The 17,435-nt window shown below is 36.3% G+C and overlaps 1 protein-coding gene across 1 annotated transcript in view; it reads right to left on the bottom strand.

Moving 5' to 3' along the window:
- KIAA1958 (KIAA1958 ortholog) overlaps window positions 1-17,435 on the bottom strand; it is a 132,999-nt gene that overhangs the window by 44,952 nt on the left and 70,612 nt on the right. The gene's annotated exons all lie outside the window — the stretch shown is intronic.

The raw sequence follows: 17,435 nt of genomic DNA, 5'->3' as shown, positions 1-17,435 counted from the left end.
TAAGAAAATGATTTTTTTGTTTCTCTTTGTTTTGAAGTGATTTCAAAGAGAAGTGGCTGAGACATCTTTGTTCTGTGTTCTCAAAGCCAGAATTGTGATCTAGTTCTTTGTATTTGAATGAGATTGTTATAACTTCTAGTTCCTAACTTAGTGCCTTGGACTAAACAGGAACCCATAAATGTTTGTTGAATGCTTTCTGAGCACATGAAATCTACAAACAAGGGTTACATTCTTGAAGATTTGGGTATTCATTGATAACTCAGTAGTCAAACGTCATTAAAATTTTGTTTGAATGTACGTGGTAAGAAATATAACTTGAGTTCTAAATAGCTTTGTTGTTCAATGCTAATGATAAACAAAAAATTTTTCAACACAAAAGATATACTATAAAAATACTTTTAATTTTCTGAAGTATGTACATGGTTCAGCAGGCAAACTGAATGAGTCACTGTTACTAATGAAAAATACATGCAATGAGATGGGCAAAATGGTCTCATTATATTAAGGAAGTTGTGATTAACAACAAACTTTTAAAACTGAGTATGAGTAAAATCTCAAAGGCCTAGAAAACTGAACGAATGGCAGACAAAAATATGTGAGTACAAATTATTTTTTTCTAAGTAGATAAGGTATTTAACAATAAGAAATGACATTTTATGGATGGTGAATGAGCAGGCATCAGAATGTTTCCTATGGCTCCCATGAACCTATGCATCTAACGGCCTAATCAACATATGTACCCAGACCTAAAATGTAATTTAAGATTTGTCCCCACAAACCTGCCCTTCTACCTAGTCAGTGTCTCCCTCACTTACCCACGTGCTGAAGCCTGAACCTGAGCACCATCCTCGATAATTGTTCTCCCTTTCTTAGACATCTAATCGATCAAGTCCTGCTGAGCCACCTCATTCATTCACTCATTAATTCATTCAAGTATACTTACTAAGTAACTGATACATGTCAGGAATTAAGTAGGCTAGGTCTACAAGGATGAACATAATGAATACAGAACTTGTGGAATTTGCCATTTAGTAGGGGAAAACAGATAATAACACAAATAGGTAAATCCTACACAAACTGGCACAAATTCGATGAAGAAAAAGGATAGGGGTGTTACAAGAGAGGACAACCACTTAAGGATGGATGTTCTAGGAAGGTCTCTCAAAAAGACCTTTTGGTTAAGACCTAAAAAATGAGGAGACAGTTATGCAAAGAGTGGATGGAAGAACAGTAAAGGGAACAGTACATGAGAAGTACCTGCAATGGAAACAAAACTTGAGAAACTGAAAGAGTAACAGTGTGCCTGGAGTAAAGTGATAAGGAGCAAGCATGGTGTGAGGAGAGGTGTAAAAGCCCACTGGGGCCAGATTGTGCAAAACCTTGCAGACCCTATGACCTTGTATTTTATTCTAAGAGCACCAGTTGGTCAGAAAACTACATGGTTAGATTTACTCTGCTCTGTTACAACATAAACCTTCTGATCTCTTCCCATTTTAAGAAAATCTTCAACAAACTCTGCCTTGCATAAGTGCCTTTTCTTTTCTTTTTCTAGAAATTGATGGCAGGAGCAAAGTTCGTGTCTGTGTGACCTGTGTGAAATATTCCCAGACAACAAAGTGATCCATAACCGGAACTACCTAGGTGGAAGCAGGAGGTCAGAGCCAGAGGGAACAAGAAAATATCCAAGACAACCACTACCTCAATCTTTCCCCTCACCCACTCACTGCCCCTCAATGGAAAAAAGGTATCAGAGTTTGTAAGAATTGTAAGATAGAGATTTGAGCCAATCTTGCCTAGATCTTAAAGGACAGGGAGACACTAGATGATTACACTTATGTTGTCTTGCATTATTTCATTCCATCTTGACCTCTCTGTTATGTTGTCACCTCTTCGAGGAAAAAGGAATATTTAGAGATAGGCTTAGTAAAATTTTTAAGTAGACAACTTTTCTATACTTACGTATATAGTGTCCATGCCCCCTGCTAAGTCAATTACTTTTGGTGTATTTGTCATCTGTGAATCATAAGTACCCAGAATATGTTCTGAATAAATGCATGAACTATTAAAAGAATTTTAAATCCACAGATTCACCACATGTATTTCAAATGACTGACATCTCAAGCTTCAACCTGAGTACGATAGGAAAGGGAGAACTTCTGGACATTTGTGGTTTTAAAAAATGTATTTTAAAAATGTCTGTCTTTCTTCCGGACCTTTCACTTACATTAGCTCCATTCTACCTATATGCTGTATCCTCCTGGGCTACTAATTTTTTTTTCTGATAATGTGCTTTATAGAAATTTTATAAAATACAAGGAAAAATTAATTCATATGATTACCACAGAGATTTTGGAAAATATTTTTCTGGTTAGCTGATGTTGAGCAAATGGCTTGGAAAATCACCAATAGGTATCATTTGTTATGGGGTGGACGACAGATGCACAGATCCTTGTCCTCTCATCACCTTGCAAAGGGGTGTACTTGTGGGTAAAGCTGGACACATCAAGGGCTCTATTTTATGTATAAACATAAAATCCAAAAGTTACAAAGCGGTATATACAGCAAAGTAAATCTTCTTCCACTCTTGTCTTTTAGCCACCTAGTTCACCTCACCAGGCAATCATTATCAATTGATTTTACTGATTCTATAAGATGATTGCTATGTTCTGAATAAATAATATGTCCTCTAAAACTCATTATGTTGAAACTCAATTGTCAGTGTGACAGTATTAAAAGGTGGAGACTTTAGGAGGTGATTAAATCATGAGGACAGAACCTTCATGGATGGGATTAGGGCTTTATAAATAAAAGGGCTTGAGGGAATGGGTGTGTTCTCCTCCACTCTTCCGTGTGAAGACATAGCATTTGTTCCCTTTTTGCCTTCCATCTCTTCTGCCATGTGAGAGCATCTACACGGCACCATCTCTGCTGGGCTACTATTTTAGCAGTCCTTGCTGTCACTGCATCACTAGTTTGGTTTTGGTTATAAGTAGGGAGAGTAGATAAATTCTTTTTGCAGAAGGTATGGGTGATCTTGGTTCTTTGAATGAATGGTTACATTTCTTGCCTGTATCATTCACAAGACACATAATATTTACCATTTAAATTTATTCTAAGCTTTTCAAAAGGAGAAGCCATCCCATAAAACCCTGTACAATGAAATGAGCATTCAGTAAATGTAGACAACAGATTGAAAGGTTTTAGATTACTGACTTCCAAGAGATCTGAGACCTGGAGAGGGATCCCAGGAAGAGCCTAGCCTGATCACCGGTTCAGGAACACTTGCTGACAGCCTGAGTAAAGTGTTTATGCAGACAGCTTTTCTGTACTTACTCACATAGTCTCTATGCCCCGTTAATCTAATTATTTCCCCTCTTGTTAGGAGATGCCATGGAAAAACTCATAATTAGTGCAGTATCTTATGTTTTCATTTAATTTGAGGAGATTTATGTTAGATTTAAATTCAGATCCATTTGCTTCTATGGCTGCAGTATCCAATTTGAAGTAAAAACAAACTTAGCTATCACATCCCTTCATGGTTTTATTAAAGCAATATATCTGATGCAATAAGAAACATTTCCCGGTGTTTAACTTTTCCTTTATTATTTTCATTTAAGAGAAGAGTATTTTGTCTCATTTTTCACTTGACAGAGAAAAGAAATGATGTTTGAATTCTCTTTATAAACCAGTGATTGATAAATCCATGAGCTCATTAAATAAAAATGTATTTTAAGTTTGAAAGGTAAAAAGAAATCTGGTGAGCAGATTTATATTTATGAAGCTGCAGTTTAAATGAATATTTAATCCACATTTGTGAGTACCCAGTGTGCCCCCTAGCATTCCAAGAAGACCTGTGGTATATAGTCAAAGGCAAGTCCCTGATGGTTATGAAAATGACATCACTGCTAAAGAGATGACTAACACTCATACAACTAATTAAAAAGACCATACATGGCACTTCGTAATTAGGCACTGAGCTTGCGGCATGGGCCCTAGGTCCTAAAAGTATCCAGAAAAGAAGAAGAAAGAAAGAGAAATCAAATAGAAATTGAGCTGTGTTGGATCCCTAATCCACGGGAGAACTGGGACTTGGGCTGGTTTTGAAAGATGGGTATCATTTGGTTAAGCAGATAACCAAAGGGAAGGGCATCCCAGGAAGAAACTGCATGAGCCAAGGGAAAGAGATGGGAAGGAGTCTGGCTCATGCTCATGCAGACTATAAAATGTTGATTCTGGTTCTGAGATGGGGTAAGGTTGGAGTGGGAAATAAAGCTAGAAGAAGGCTGAGGCAGGAGGATTGCTTGAGCCCAGGAGTTTGAGGCTGTGGTGAGTTGTAATTATGCCACTGAACTCTGGCCTGGGTGATAGAGTAAGATCTTATCTCTTAAAAAATAAATAAATAAATAAAAACCTAGACCAGTGGGATGACCACATGGAAAATCTTACATAGTAATTAAATATATACATAAGGAGAAAAGACTGAATATGCTAAATGCAAAGAACCTCCAAATGTCAAACATTTGAAGAAGTTGCTTTTTATTTTTTTATTTTAATTTTTTTCAGAGATGGGGTCTTGCTATGTTGCTCAGGCTGGACTCAAACTCTTGAGCTCCAGTGATCCTCTCATCTCACCCGAGTAGCTGGGGCTACAGGCATACACCATTGTGCCCACCTGGCTGCTTTAAAAAATAAAATAAAATCAACATCCATTTTTCCACCTCTAACATTCTTTATTCCTTCTTTGCTGTTATTTTCTTCCATACACCTATTTGTTTACTTGTTTTATGTCTGTCTCTCCCCAATGGACTGTGAGGTCCATAAGAGCTGAGATGTCACTGCTTTATTCTCAGGGTCTAGAAGAGCACTTGAGAAGTACTGTTAATAATAGTAACATTCAATAAATATCTATTGATTAACACAAAAGCTGAAAGGAAAGTTACCAAGATAACTCTGTGTGTGTAACTATACAATCCATTTCAGACCAACTATATTGATTGCATTTAGAAAGCATTAAAACCAAAAGTGAGTGGCATAAAATTAAATTCTGGGACTCACAATCAGAATTTCATATATTTACCTTATCCTGTGCTAGGATTCTTCACATAGTCAGGGCAGGTGGTACACACAGCTATAATAATGTTATAAAATAACTTACAAGACCACTGGAAGCTTTTCCCAGGGCTAGTTTGTTCAGAAATAAGGACCTATCAGCCATTGCACAAATTGCTACAAGACAATATCTTTATTTTACTATGAGAATAAGGAAAAAACAAATAAAACCTTAACAAAACTCCATACCAGAATGAATATATCCATAAAATCAATGGAGACCTCCCGTCCCTTCCCCTCAACCTCCACTTTAAAAAGAGATTACGCTGATATTATGGTGTTGTCTATTAGGGGTACTGTATATATTTCTTCCATAGATGTATTCATCTGAAAGAAGTCAAATTTTCTTATGACTCTGTTTGAGGAAAATGATCTTGGTATTTTAAAAAAATATGATCCCTGGTTGGTGATCTCAGGAAAAAGGCCATCTTCCATTTTATTTGTCAGTGGTCACAAAAATCGTAACTGCCAACATTCATGTTTCATTTTTGAAAACAGCAATAGCTCCTACTCCCTGCAATTTACTGGGAAAAAAAACAGTGAGCTATATTTATTTTAAAAGTGGAAAATAAACTGTGATAACCTTGTAACTACCATAAAATGTATTAAAAAGTCAGTGTCTTTTCTCTCTAAATACTCAACTCCTTGCACATTTTTATGCTTTCTCCTAGAACTTTAAAAAGCAGGTCATTTTCTAGGATTGTTAACATCACTAATTGAAGCCAGATTTGTATGCTATTACAGCTATCTGACCAGCAAATTATTTTTATGCTTGGTTAATCTTTTCTAATAGTGGAAGTAAAACACATTTCTCACATACACATTGAGGAGCTCTAAATTTTAGAATAGTACCAGTTAGTCCAGTATGATTTTTGATAGTAATTTTCACTGAAGCAGAAATCACTTAAATAGACATTAGCCACCTGCACATTTCTCGTGGATGTATGCTATGTGATTCTAGTCTCTGGGAAACTTTCTCCTTAATAAAAATTTAGAAAACAGAAAATAGAGCACATAATTTACCAGTATTTATTAAACCAACACAGGATCCTAAAATACAGGGGAAAAGACCTCTTTCTTTTTCTCATCTGTATCAACTGTTGCCTTCACATATGAATTAAATCAGCCCAAGGGTCTGTGTGTGTTGGAAGATGGGGCTGAGACATTGCATATGTAAAAGAGACCAGGCAATGACTTTGCAGTTCTCACAACAGGGAATAAATTTATGGCGAAATAGGGTGCAGGAGTCTGCATTTTTAACAAGTCCTCAGATGGTTCTAATATAGATGTGGTGCACTAGGGCATACTCTAAGACACAGTCCCCCAGAACAGCAGTCCCCAACCTTTTTGGCACCAGGGACTGGTTTCATAAAAGACACTTTTTCCACAGACCAGGTAGGGGGTGGCTGAGTGGGGGGAGGCGGAGCTCAGGTGGTGATATGAATGATGGCTGTAAATACAGATGAAAGCTTCACTCACTAGCTGCTCACCTCCTGCTATGCGGCCCAGTTCCTAACAAACCATGGACCAGTACTGGTCTGTGGTCCAGAGGTTGGGGACCACAGCACCAGAAGACCTAGAAAATGACTCTTCTTCCTTTTTTTAAATTTCAAAATACTGATTAAGGGGGTACAAGTGTTTCTGTTACAAGGATATCTTGTATAGTGCTTAAGGCAGGGCTTTTGGTGTACCCATCACCAAAATAGTGTTCAGTATACCCAATAGGTAAGTTTTTATCTCATACACTCCCTCCTCCCCTCCGCCTTCTTGGTTTCTCATGTCCTTTATATTGCTTTGTGCCCATGTGTACTCATATGTCATTTGGTTTTCCACTCCTTAGATACTTCACTTAGGATAATGGTCTCCAGTTTCCTCCACATTGCTGCAAATGACCTTATTTCATTCCTTTTTGTAGCTGAATAATACTCCATGGTGTGTACATATATATATATATATACACACACACACACACACACACACATACGTATATATGTGTATATATATGCACATACGTATACATGTGTGTGTATATATACACATATATACGTATGTGTATATACCCCACATTTTCTTTATCCACTCATGAATTGAAGGGCACTTAGGTTGATTCCACATCTTTGCAATTATAAATTGTGCTGCAATAAACATTTGAGTGCAGGTATCTTTTTGATAAAATGACTTCATTTCCTTTGAGTTGATACCCAGCAGTGGGGACTGCTGGATCAAATGGTAAGTCTACATTTATTTCTTTGAGGAATCTCCATATTGTTTTCCATAGAGGTTGTACTAATTTGTAGTCCCACCAACAGTGTATAAGTGTTCCTTTCTCTCTGCATCCACACTGGTATCTATTGTTTTTTGACTTTTTAATAACGGCCATTCTGACAGGGGTAAGGTGGTATCTCATTGCAGTTTTCATTTGCATTTCCCTGATGATTAGTGATGTTGAGCATTTTTTTTTATGTTTGTTGGCCATTTGTCTGTCTTCTTTCAAAAAACTTCTGTTCATGTCTTTTACCCACTTTTTGATGGGTTTTTTGTTCTTTTGTTGATGATTTGAGTTCTTTGTAGAGTCTGGATATCAGTCCTTTGTCAGATGTATAGTTTGCAAATATTTTCTCCCATTCTATAGGTTGTCTATTCACTCTGTTGATTATTTCCTTTGCTGTACAGAAGCTTTTCTTTCTTCAAATAAGCCTCAGCCCCCAGCCTTGCCTCAGTTACGGCACCTGCTACACCGCTGGAACAGATTTTCTGGTTGAAAGTTTTTATTTCCCAGACAGAACAGGTGCTAAATAAATAACATTTATTTAAGTGATTTTTGTTCAGTGAAAAAAACTATCAAAGATCATACTGGACTGACTAGTATCATTTAGACAAAATAATGAATGAATTAAAAAATTACTTCCCTCTGAAACCCATTAGATTCAGACTTTTTCTTTCTTAATTTCTCTGAACTTATTCTTAAGTTCAATACTATTTACCTAATTGCCAAAGACCATTTTTCAAGTCTTATCTTGCTTGATGCTTTTCAGGGCATCTGACATAGGTAGTGTAGTCAATGGTTAAAGGCTCCGGCTTTGCCACTACCTGGGGGTTTAAGTCCTAGCTCTGCCACTTAACCAGCTATGTGAATCTGTGTAAGTTTTGTAACCTAAGCCTCAGTTTCTTCAATTATAAAATGGGTATAATTGTACCTACTATCTCTTAAGAGTTGTATGAGGATTGAATAAAACAGGAAACTGCTTAGCTCAGTGTTGGGCATATAAGTCATCTAGTTCAACTCTTTAAACATCACTGCTTAGAAAATGTGTTCCAACCTACTAAATTGAGCTCTTCCTATCTCATCCGAGCTCCTCTTTCATTAATGCTTTAATTTGTGGCAAATATTTGCTAATTCTTCCAAGGTGGACTCTATAAAGGCCACCAATGTTAGGCACTCATCATCAATGAATATTTTGTCATTGACACATGTGAATACCTGGAGTTAATCTCGCTAAAACAGCTCTCAAGAGACCTTCCTTTCTGTAAGACTGAGAAGCCTGTGATCTGATAAGCTTACTGTGTCACTGCAAGCAGACACACCATGTGAATTCAGTACAGTTCTAAACAAGGGTATAATCACGGAATGCTCTCTTGTAAGAATGGTGCTTTTTAAATTAAATTTAAAAAATGAGGGTTTTTCTTTAATTGTTCCTTCCCCTCAAAAAGAGATGTAGCATTGTAGGAGTGACCGAATAAACCGTGGACAGCCCTGCTATGCTAGAGACCACTCTGGGCTAACCACATGTGCTCAGAAGGGAGTAAATTCAAATAGGCTTCACATATGGAGAAGATGTAACAGTAGGTGAAACCTAAGAAGACACAAGAGACAAAAAGGAGACCAGATGACAGGTATGAATAAAAACTAGATGAAGCTCCTCAGATCTCAAACTGAATTTCAAGTCACAGAAAAGAAATTAAGCATTCTGCACCAGAGCAAAGGTGAAAGAAGAGCGGAACAAGAGAATAAATATTGTACTATATTAATCACAATAAGAAGCCTTTCGTCTTGGCCAAAATATATTCTTAAATCAACTTTAGAATGTGGCTGCATTTGCAGGGTTAGCAGCATGAAACCCACATGACTATAATTAATGCAATAAATCATGTTGTGGACTTTTCTACAGAATCTGACAGTACTCATTGATATATTGCTTATTAGAGACTGTAGAAAATTTCCTCCCCACTTTTTTATTATATGCCAGAGACACTGAATCAAGAGTACCTTCTTCTGACGTGTCTGAAATATCTGCTGCTGGTGTAATACATAAAATACATAGTGAGCTGCTGCCATCAAACTTTGATATATAAGACATGATATACAATTTCCAAAAAGAATTTTGTTTTTTAACTCCTTGACTTAAGGTAGTCACAAAAGACATATAGATTCATTATGGATATGACATTTATATTTTCCAACGTTTCAGTCATGAAGCCACCACTTTGCATATGTGGCTCTCCTTTTCAGTTCATTCTTTAATGGCTTCATTAGTATATAGCACAGAATATTTTAAACAGGCATTACTGCACCAATCTATACATGTTCTTTCATTGTTTTCAACATCCGACTTTTCAGAAAAAAATTTTATTGGATATCAAATCACTTTCAAAGGAAAAAAGAGTCCTTGCACAGCTCAGGAATTCAGCCATGCCTACATTTCACCTCAGTGCGTTTACAAACCCTCAAAGTTGCTGTGCATAAACATCTTCTAATTTAGAAATATCTGAAGTTTAAAAAACAGATGGTTTAAAGGGTCACTCTTCAGATAAGGAAAAAGTTATATTATGTATTTTTCCCCTAATAAAAATAACTTCATTTGTTTTACCATAAAAGTCATATATGGTTAATATAAAAATTTTCCTTAGAAAATACAAAAGGCACAAAGAAGAGAGCAAAAACAGTCTGTAAATCCATCATCCAAAGATAGCCACTGGATACACTGTGATGCATATTTTTCCAATTTAAATTTTTAATTAAAAATATTACTCTTCAATTACCAAGAGTCTAGTCCATTCTGTCTTAACTATACACTTCAGTTTTCTTTTGTGACTTTTCTCTGGAAATATACTTTGTCATATGTTCAAAACAAAAACTACTGCTAATACAGATAAATTACTATTTCTGACATATTCCTTTTGAGCATATAAAATCATATATTTTAAGACTTGAATAAGGAATTGGCATTGGATTTACTATCCATTGGTGACACAGAAATTTCTTTCTTGCCTACTGAGAATTCCCTATGCCCCATGCTTGCCCCCTTTCAAACTGTTCTCCACACAGCAGCCTGAGTGAGTGAGCTTTCTAAATTTCCAGTCTGTCCATGTCACTCCCCTGCTTAAGTTCCTTCCATGAATTTCTATTGCGCTTAAGTGAAAGTTCAATCCTCAGTATTCCCACAAGGCTCTGGTCTACCTCAGCGCTCCCATCTGAAACCAAGCTCACCTGGTTTCCTCCACTCCAGGCACAGTGGCCTCCATGCCAGTTTCCAAATGTGTTCTCTTTTCAGTACCTCTCTCAGAGAGTTTGAATAAGCTGGGCCCTCCATCAGGAATACACTCCTGGCCTCGTTTCCAAACCTCTCATCCTTCATTCTCAAGTCAAATCTCACTTCCTTAGAGGATCTTCCCATATCCTCCCCTTACCCCAACTAATTCTCTGCTCTATCCTATCACAGGATGTCTAATACTTTGTAATTATCTATTCGTGTGATTATTTGACTAATATAAGGTCTACGAGGAGCTTACACTTGAATATAAGCTCCATGAGGGCAGGAACTTTTATTTTCCACTGATTCACCCCTGATTGAAGAAATGAACAGCAGGCAGTCATTAATATTTATTAAATAAGTGAATTAATTTGACTATCAGAAAAGATACACTAAAACTATATAAGAAAAATATGAAGCCAAAAGAAAAGAGTAAAAATGAAAGTTATCTCCATTTCTAGAAATTATTTGCTTCAACATTCAATAAAAATATATTCAGCACCACAACATGGTAGGCATCATTTGAAGCACGTTTGTACATGTCTTCCTCAGCTGTTAAACACTTAGATTTTCATCCATCCTTGTGGAGACAGCAAAAGCAAGTGGAGACTGGGACTAGAAAAGGAAGAGCAGGAATAGAAGTTTTGGCAATGAAGTTTTTGGAGGAATAAAGCAAACTGAGAGAAAGTTGGTCCAGGTCATGGAAGAGCTTTCCAGCTAAGAGGGAGGATGCTCAGACATACATGAGAAGCATCACCACGGCAAGTATGCCTATTGGTTAAGAGCATTAATTTGCCTGGGTTAAAATTCCAGCTCTCATGCCATCTTACTGTATGACTTCCGGTAACTTTAATCTTTCTGTGACTTAGTTTGTTCATCTGTAAAATGGAGTTGATTATACTTCTAAACTCAAAGAGTTGTGAGAACTGAGTTAATATGAGTAATCAGTGAGATAATAAGCATTCTGTAAGTGTTGGCTATTACTATTGGTATTTTGCATGCAGTAATCAGAGAGCTAACAGCATATGACCCCATGTACTAAACATTTGGAAGCTAAATATTATAAGAATCACTTTTTGTTAACAGTGCATCAGTAAAACAGAACTGAGTATTTGAAAAGTGCTTTTCATGAGTTTACTGAAATTCTTTGGCTGTAACCTTGTACATACAGGGTAACCTGGTAACCTTGTAACATACATGGTAACATCTGATGAATTTAAGAGATGAAATGCTATAACACAATAGAAATAGTTATGACACATTTTTGATTAGAAACCATTTCTTCTTTAAATTTACATTAAATTTATGTTAAGTGCATATCTTAATCAGTAATGATCAAAATATGAAGGCATCTTTTACTGAAAATGTATAATAAAATAAAAAACAAAAGGAGTTATTAATCAACTTGAAACAAAAGATGTATGGCACATAAAGCAAAAGGAAAACAGATAACACATAAAAATGGAAATGCATAAAACTCTAATAAATTACCTCCCTCTCTTCTGAGTTAAGCTATTCATATTCATTAAATTCCATCCAAGAAGTAATAACCTAATGGATAGGAGGATGCTAATTTCTCTAAGTGGGTCAGTGGATAATAACAAAACATTTTTGGAAAGTTCTTTATAAAATAAAAATTAAAGTATTTTATATGGATTAGCATTCTATTTACCGATTTATAAATACTGGCAAACAGAAAAATAAAGCTTTTCTCTTAGTGATGAGATAGATGGCTGTTTCTCATAACAGAGAATAATAATTTAGCAGCATTAATTATAACAGTATACAAAGTGTTAAAAAGCTAGTGACCTGTAACATAAACCTTAATATATTCTACAGACTAAAACTATTCTGCAAAATATAATTTCAGGTATTATTTTTAAAGAAGATACATTTATATTCATTCAATTAAACCCTAAAAAAAAGTCAAATTCACAAAAACAGTATATCCTAGAATAACAAGAATTCTTTATTTTCCCTATTGAGTAAAGCTAAAGGTAAAAAATTAAGTAATAATTAAATTTTTAAAAAATTCTCAACTATAATAAGCCATTTCATTGTTTTTGTTAGAGGTCTCCAAACTTTTTGTGACATGTAAAAATGCTTTGAACAACAGTCTTACTGCCAACCAATATACTAAAGGTTAGTAAAACTTAATTTCTTTCTTAGTTTAAATAAAAAACAGGAAATCTAATATTTTCTGCTGGCACCATGATGGATCATCATGTGACTATATTGGGTAACACTGAGCCATACCACTCAGTGATATATCTTTGCCACTTTATTACCTTGTATTTGTACCTAATTGTTTTTCTATTATAGTTATGTGTACTTTTATAGGGAAATAAATAAAATTCTGTTTCTATAAATCACTTTGAGAAATGAAGAAAGGAGGTAAAGTAACAGGCTTACTTATGTATAACAGGTAGATTCAAATCAAAAGTACTAACATTTACTGGCTGCTGCTAACTTGAGTGACAAAATACAGATGTACCGAATGTTTTAAAATTCTTTTTTTTTTTTTTTTTTTTGTTGAGACAGAGTCTCACTTTGTTGCCCAGGCTAGAGTGAGTGCCGTGGCGTCAGCTTAGCTCACAGCAACCTCAGACTCCTCGGCTTAAGCGATCCTACTGCCTCAGCCTCCCGAGTAGCTGGGACTACAGGCATGCGCCACTATGCCCGGCTAATTTTTTCTATATAGATTTTTAGTTGTCCATATAATGTCTTTCTATTTTTAGTAGAGACGGGGTCTCACTCAGGCTGGTCTCGAACTCCTGACCTTGAGCAATCCACCCGCCTCGGCCTCCCAGAGTGCTAGGATTACAGGCGTGAGCCACCGCGCCCGGCCTAAAATTCTTATATTAAAAGTGGCATAAACATGAAAAGATACTCAAGATTGTTAGTCATGGCCGGGCACGGTGGCTCACGCCTGTAATCCTAGCACTCTGGGAGGCCGAGGTGGGCGGATCGTTTGAGCTCAGGAGTTCGAGACCAGCCTGAGCAAGAGCGAGACCCCATCTCTACTAAAAATAGAAAGAAATTATATGGACAGCTAAAAATATATATAGAAAAAATTAGCCGGGCATGGTGGTGCATGCCTGTAGTCCCAGCTACTCGGGAGGCTGAGACAGGAGGATCCTTGAGCTCAGGAGTTTGAGGTTGCTGTGAGCTAGGCTGACGCCACGGCACTCACTCTAGCCTGGGCAACAGAGTGAGACTCTGTCTCAAAAAAATAAAAAATAAAAAAAAGAAAAAAAAGAAAAACTGAAGGAAAAGATAATTCATGAACAAAAGACAGCTTTTTAAAAAAAATTTCTAATTAAAATTTTCAAAGAGATTTGGGCGATTATTATAGCTATAATCTTTGTAAAAGGAGCAAGTACTGAGGGAAAATGTTTTTTAATCACATTAGTGGAAAGGAATTTCTGGTAATTTAAGGACTCAAAAGTTTACTTCCTATCTATTCATTCTTGGGAAATTATTTGATGGATTCCAGTAAAATGAGAGGGAAAAAGAGGGAAACATGAAATTCAGAGAACAGTGGACACAACCGAAGAGAAACCTCAGAGCAGGAGGATTACTACAGGCTTAGGGTAGATCAACTATTAATAGTTCAAAGTGCAGCAGGAAAACTAAAGGCCCAAAATGGGAATCTGGAGGCGGGGGTGGCAAACAGATATGATGACGGCATATTGCTCTTTTGTCAAGAAAGGCTACCAAAAATTTAGGAAAACACACACAAACACATAAAATAACAAAAACAAGAATCTCATATTTCAATGATTCTAAAATGCACTTCTTCATGTTTTAATAACTCTGAAATTTGTCTCATAATTCCTGGGGATTATAATTTAATTGATAGCATGCTTTTTTTTTTCTCTGTGGAACATAAAATAATAGTACATCTTACAATCAATGACATTTCAGATGCAATGAAATACAGTACTAATAATAATGTGTGGACAACTGTATTGAAGACTTACTCTCTGTACGAGGTACTCTCTGTACTACGTATTGCTCTAAGCCCTTTGCATGGATTAAGCCATTTATCTACCAAACAACCCTTAGGAACATTCTCCTCTGTGTGCCAGATGTTGTGAAACTCAACAGGATGGAAAGAAAAGCAATCTTTGAACACTAATAGCTACGAACAATGTTTACACTGCCAAGGATAACAAAAAAGGCATTACTGGTTCTGAATATTTAGAATCAACCTATGGATAAAGCAGAAAAGACTTAGTTATGGCCACAAGAAAGAATGAAAATATTGACAAACTTGCGAAAATAACATGATGGTAAGACGAAGGGAGGAGAAAAGAGCAGAAAGAACAGGGATACTAACAGCCTCATCTTTAGACGGAAGTATATTTATTTCCTCTTTCATTATTTTTAATTTTTCTATTTGTTACTTGTATATTTTAATAACCTCACAATCAAATTGGAAGGTTAGTGAAAAGGAGTTAAGTCCTCATCTTTCATATCAAAGAGGCTATGGATATTTTATGAAGCTGATAAATCAAGAAACAGAGATATATGCAATTTGTTCATAATTTTGGATGGAACAAAAATAGGAAGACTTGGCCAAGCACAGTGGCTCATGCCTGTAATCCTAGCATTCTGGGAGGTCGAGGCAGGAGGATCACTTGAGCTTAGGGGTTTGGGACCAGCCTGAACAAGAGCCCCATCTCTACTAAAAATAGAAAAATTAGCCGGGCATGGTGGCGCATGCCTATAGTCCCAGCTACTAGGGAGGCTGAGGCACGAGGATCGCTTGAGCCCAGGAGTTTTAAGGTTGCCGTGAACTTTGAGATGTTGCCACTGCAATCTCACCCCAACGACAGAGTAAGACTCTGTCTCAAAAAAAAAAAAAAAAAAAAGGAAGCTCAAAGGAAGTTTCCTTTGAAGATTTGGGATTATGGTGTAATGAAAACTAAGGTGAAAGATTGTTACTATTCAGCAATATTATTTTACTGATTGCCACATACAAGTATTGCCTTGATAAAAATAAAGAAAATTGAACAAGGCTGTAAAAATGTTTTTCTTGGTCTAAGAAAGCAATCCTATAGATTTTAAGGGACTACTGAAGAAACAGACTGATATGTGTACCATAATAGTCAATAAACTAAGATGCATTAAATCAGATTTACTTGATTGTAAATCTGGTCACTGTTCTCACCCAAAATAAAGCTTAAAATTGCCTTGGAGCCATAGAAGCATAATTTTTCATTTTTGCTATGCTCTATAAATACGTCTTCTGGTTCTAAGACATGCTTTTGGGAAAACAAGCCATTAGTTACATAAATGAGACCTAGATTGAAAGAGAAGTTACTGCTGGACCTAAACTGAGGTGGATCACTTGCACTCTGCCTATCCCTGCGGAGACCCAAGATGGTCAGGCAGTTCTACCGGTGATGAGGCGGCGGCTGCTGCTTCTCTAATGAAAACAGATACAGGAATGACATTTGAATTCACGGGATGCTGGAGCTATGGCTTCAGTGCCCTGACATTGACTTGTCTGCCCTGAGGTGGTACATTATTTCATCTTTTCAGACCACAAGGAATGGATACCAATCTAGAAAACCAAGGTCAATGCCTCTTCAGTTGTAAAGTGGTTCCTGGCCTCCTAGCAGTCTTAGTCAAATCCAAATTCAGTGAAAGAAAATTATACTCTAAGATTTATAGCATTTGCTAGTTTACTGTATTTGGGTACATTTTGCATATTGGGAAGTCTCAATCATACATAGGTGAACTTTAAATATATCTAAATAACAGAGTTTTTGCTTCATTGGTATAATATGAAAATGCCCTTAAAGACATAAAAAGCCAATTGGGAAGATTTTTGTGTGAAATTCTAAGACAAATGATACTAAAAAAGGATGTGCAAGCACTCAAAAAATAGCGTTAAGACATATTTTCTCAGAAAACTGTGCATTTGTACAACATAAAGCAATTAACCTGATTTTCTACTTTTGTCTTTCAGAAAACTAGTAAACAATTATATTTTTAATTCTTAAAGGTCACTAGTCTGCAAAAATAAGCAATATATAATTTTAATATAACTAGGTTTTCTATTTTTAGCTAAGTTGAAAGTGTTTCAAATAAATTATGATGTGGAATGGGTTGCCTACAGCCTCTACACTTTTAATTTCCATCTAAGAAAGACTTGCCTTTCATTTATCATAGTGGCTTAATTGTTCATTTAACCACTGTTAGTCATATATCATCCTAGGAACAGTCTTAATAAATGTGTTATCTAAAGGCAACTAATTTAGTCTTACAAAGTCATTCACAGTTCGATTAACAGCATCTCAGCTCAGCAAATATTTGAAACACAGTTTTGTTTTTTAAATTTGGGATATCTTGAGAGGGCAAGAGTGTCTCTCTCTCATTAGAGCATAGGCAGCATGAGAACAGAAACTGTGTTTCTGCCTTATTTGTTGCTGTACCTGAAGTACCAAATCTGAACCAGGCACTTTACTTTGTAGGCTTCCAATGGATATTTGTTCAACGAATGGATGAATGAATGATCACAGCATGCTTCAGAACTCTTCCCACTAGTTTATCCTACACATAGAGGACTTCACATTATGACTGCATTGTAGATCTTTGTGCCCTAAAGACTTTTTGGTGTAGCCTAAAACAGTGCTGTGGCTTTGGACAGGGAACATAGGGATGGTGACACCCATAGGCCATCAAGTTCTGGTACTTTAACTCCTGAAACATCTCCCTGTCTCCTCCTCTCCAGTACCTTCACTGTTGACTCATATGAGCACATACTGCCACCACCCACCTGGA

The sequence above is a fragment of the Eulemur rufifrons genome, chromosome 7 (genome assembly GCF_041146395.1).
Source record: "Eulemur rufifrons isolate Redbay chromosome 7, OSU_ERuf_1, whole genome shotgun sequence".
NCBI lineage: Eukaryota > Metazoa > Chordata > Mammalia > Primates > Lemuridae > Eulemur > Eulemur rufifrons.
This window is presented reverse-complemented; position numbering and strand designations above follow the sequence as displayed.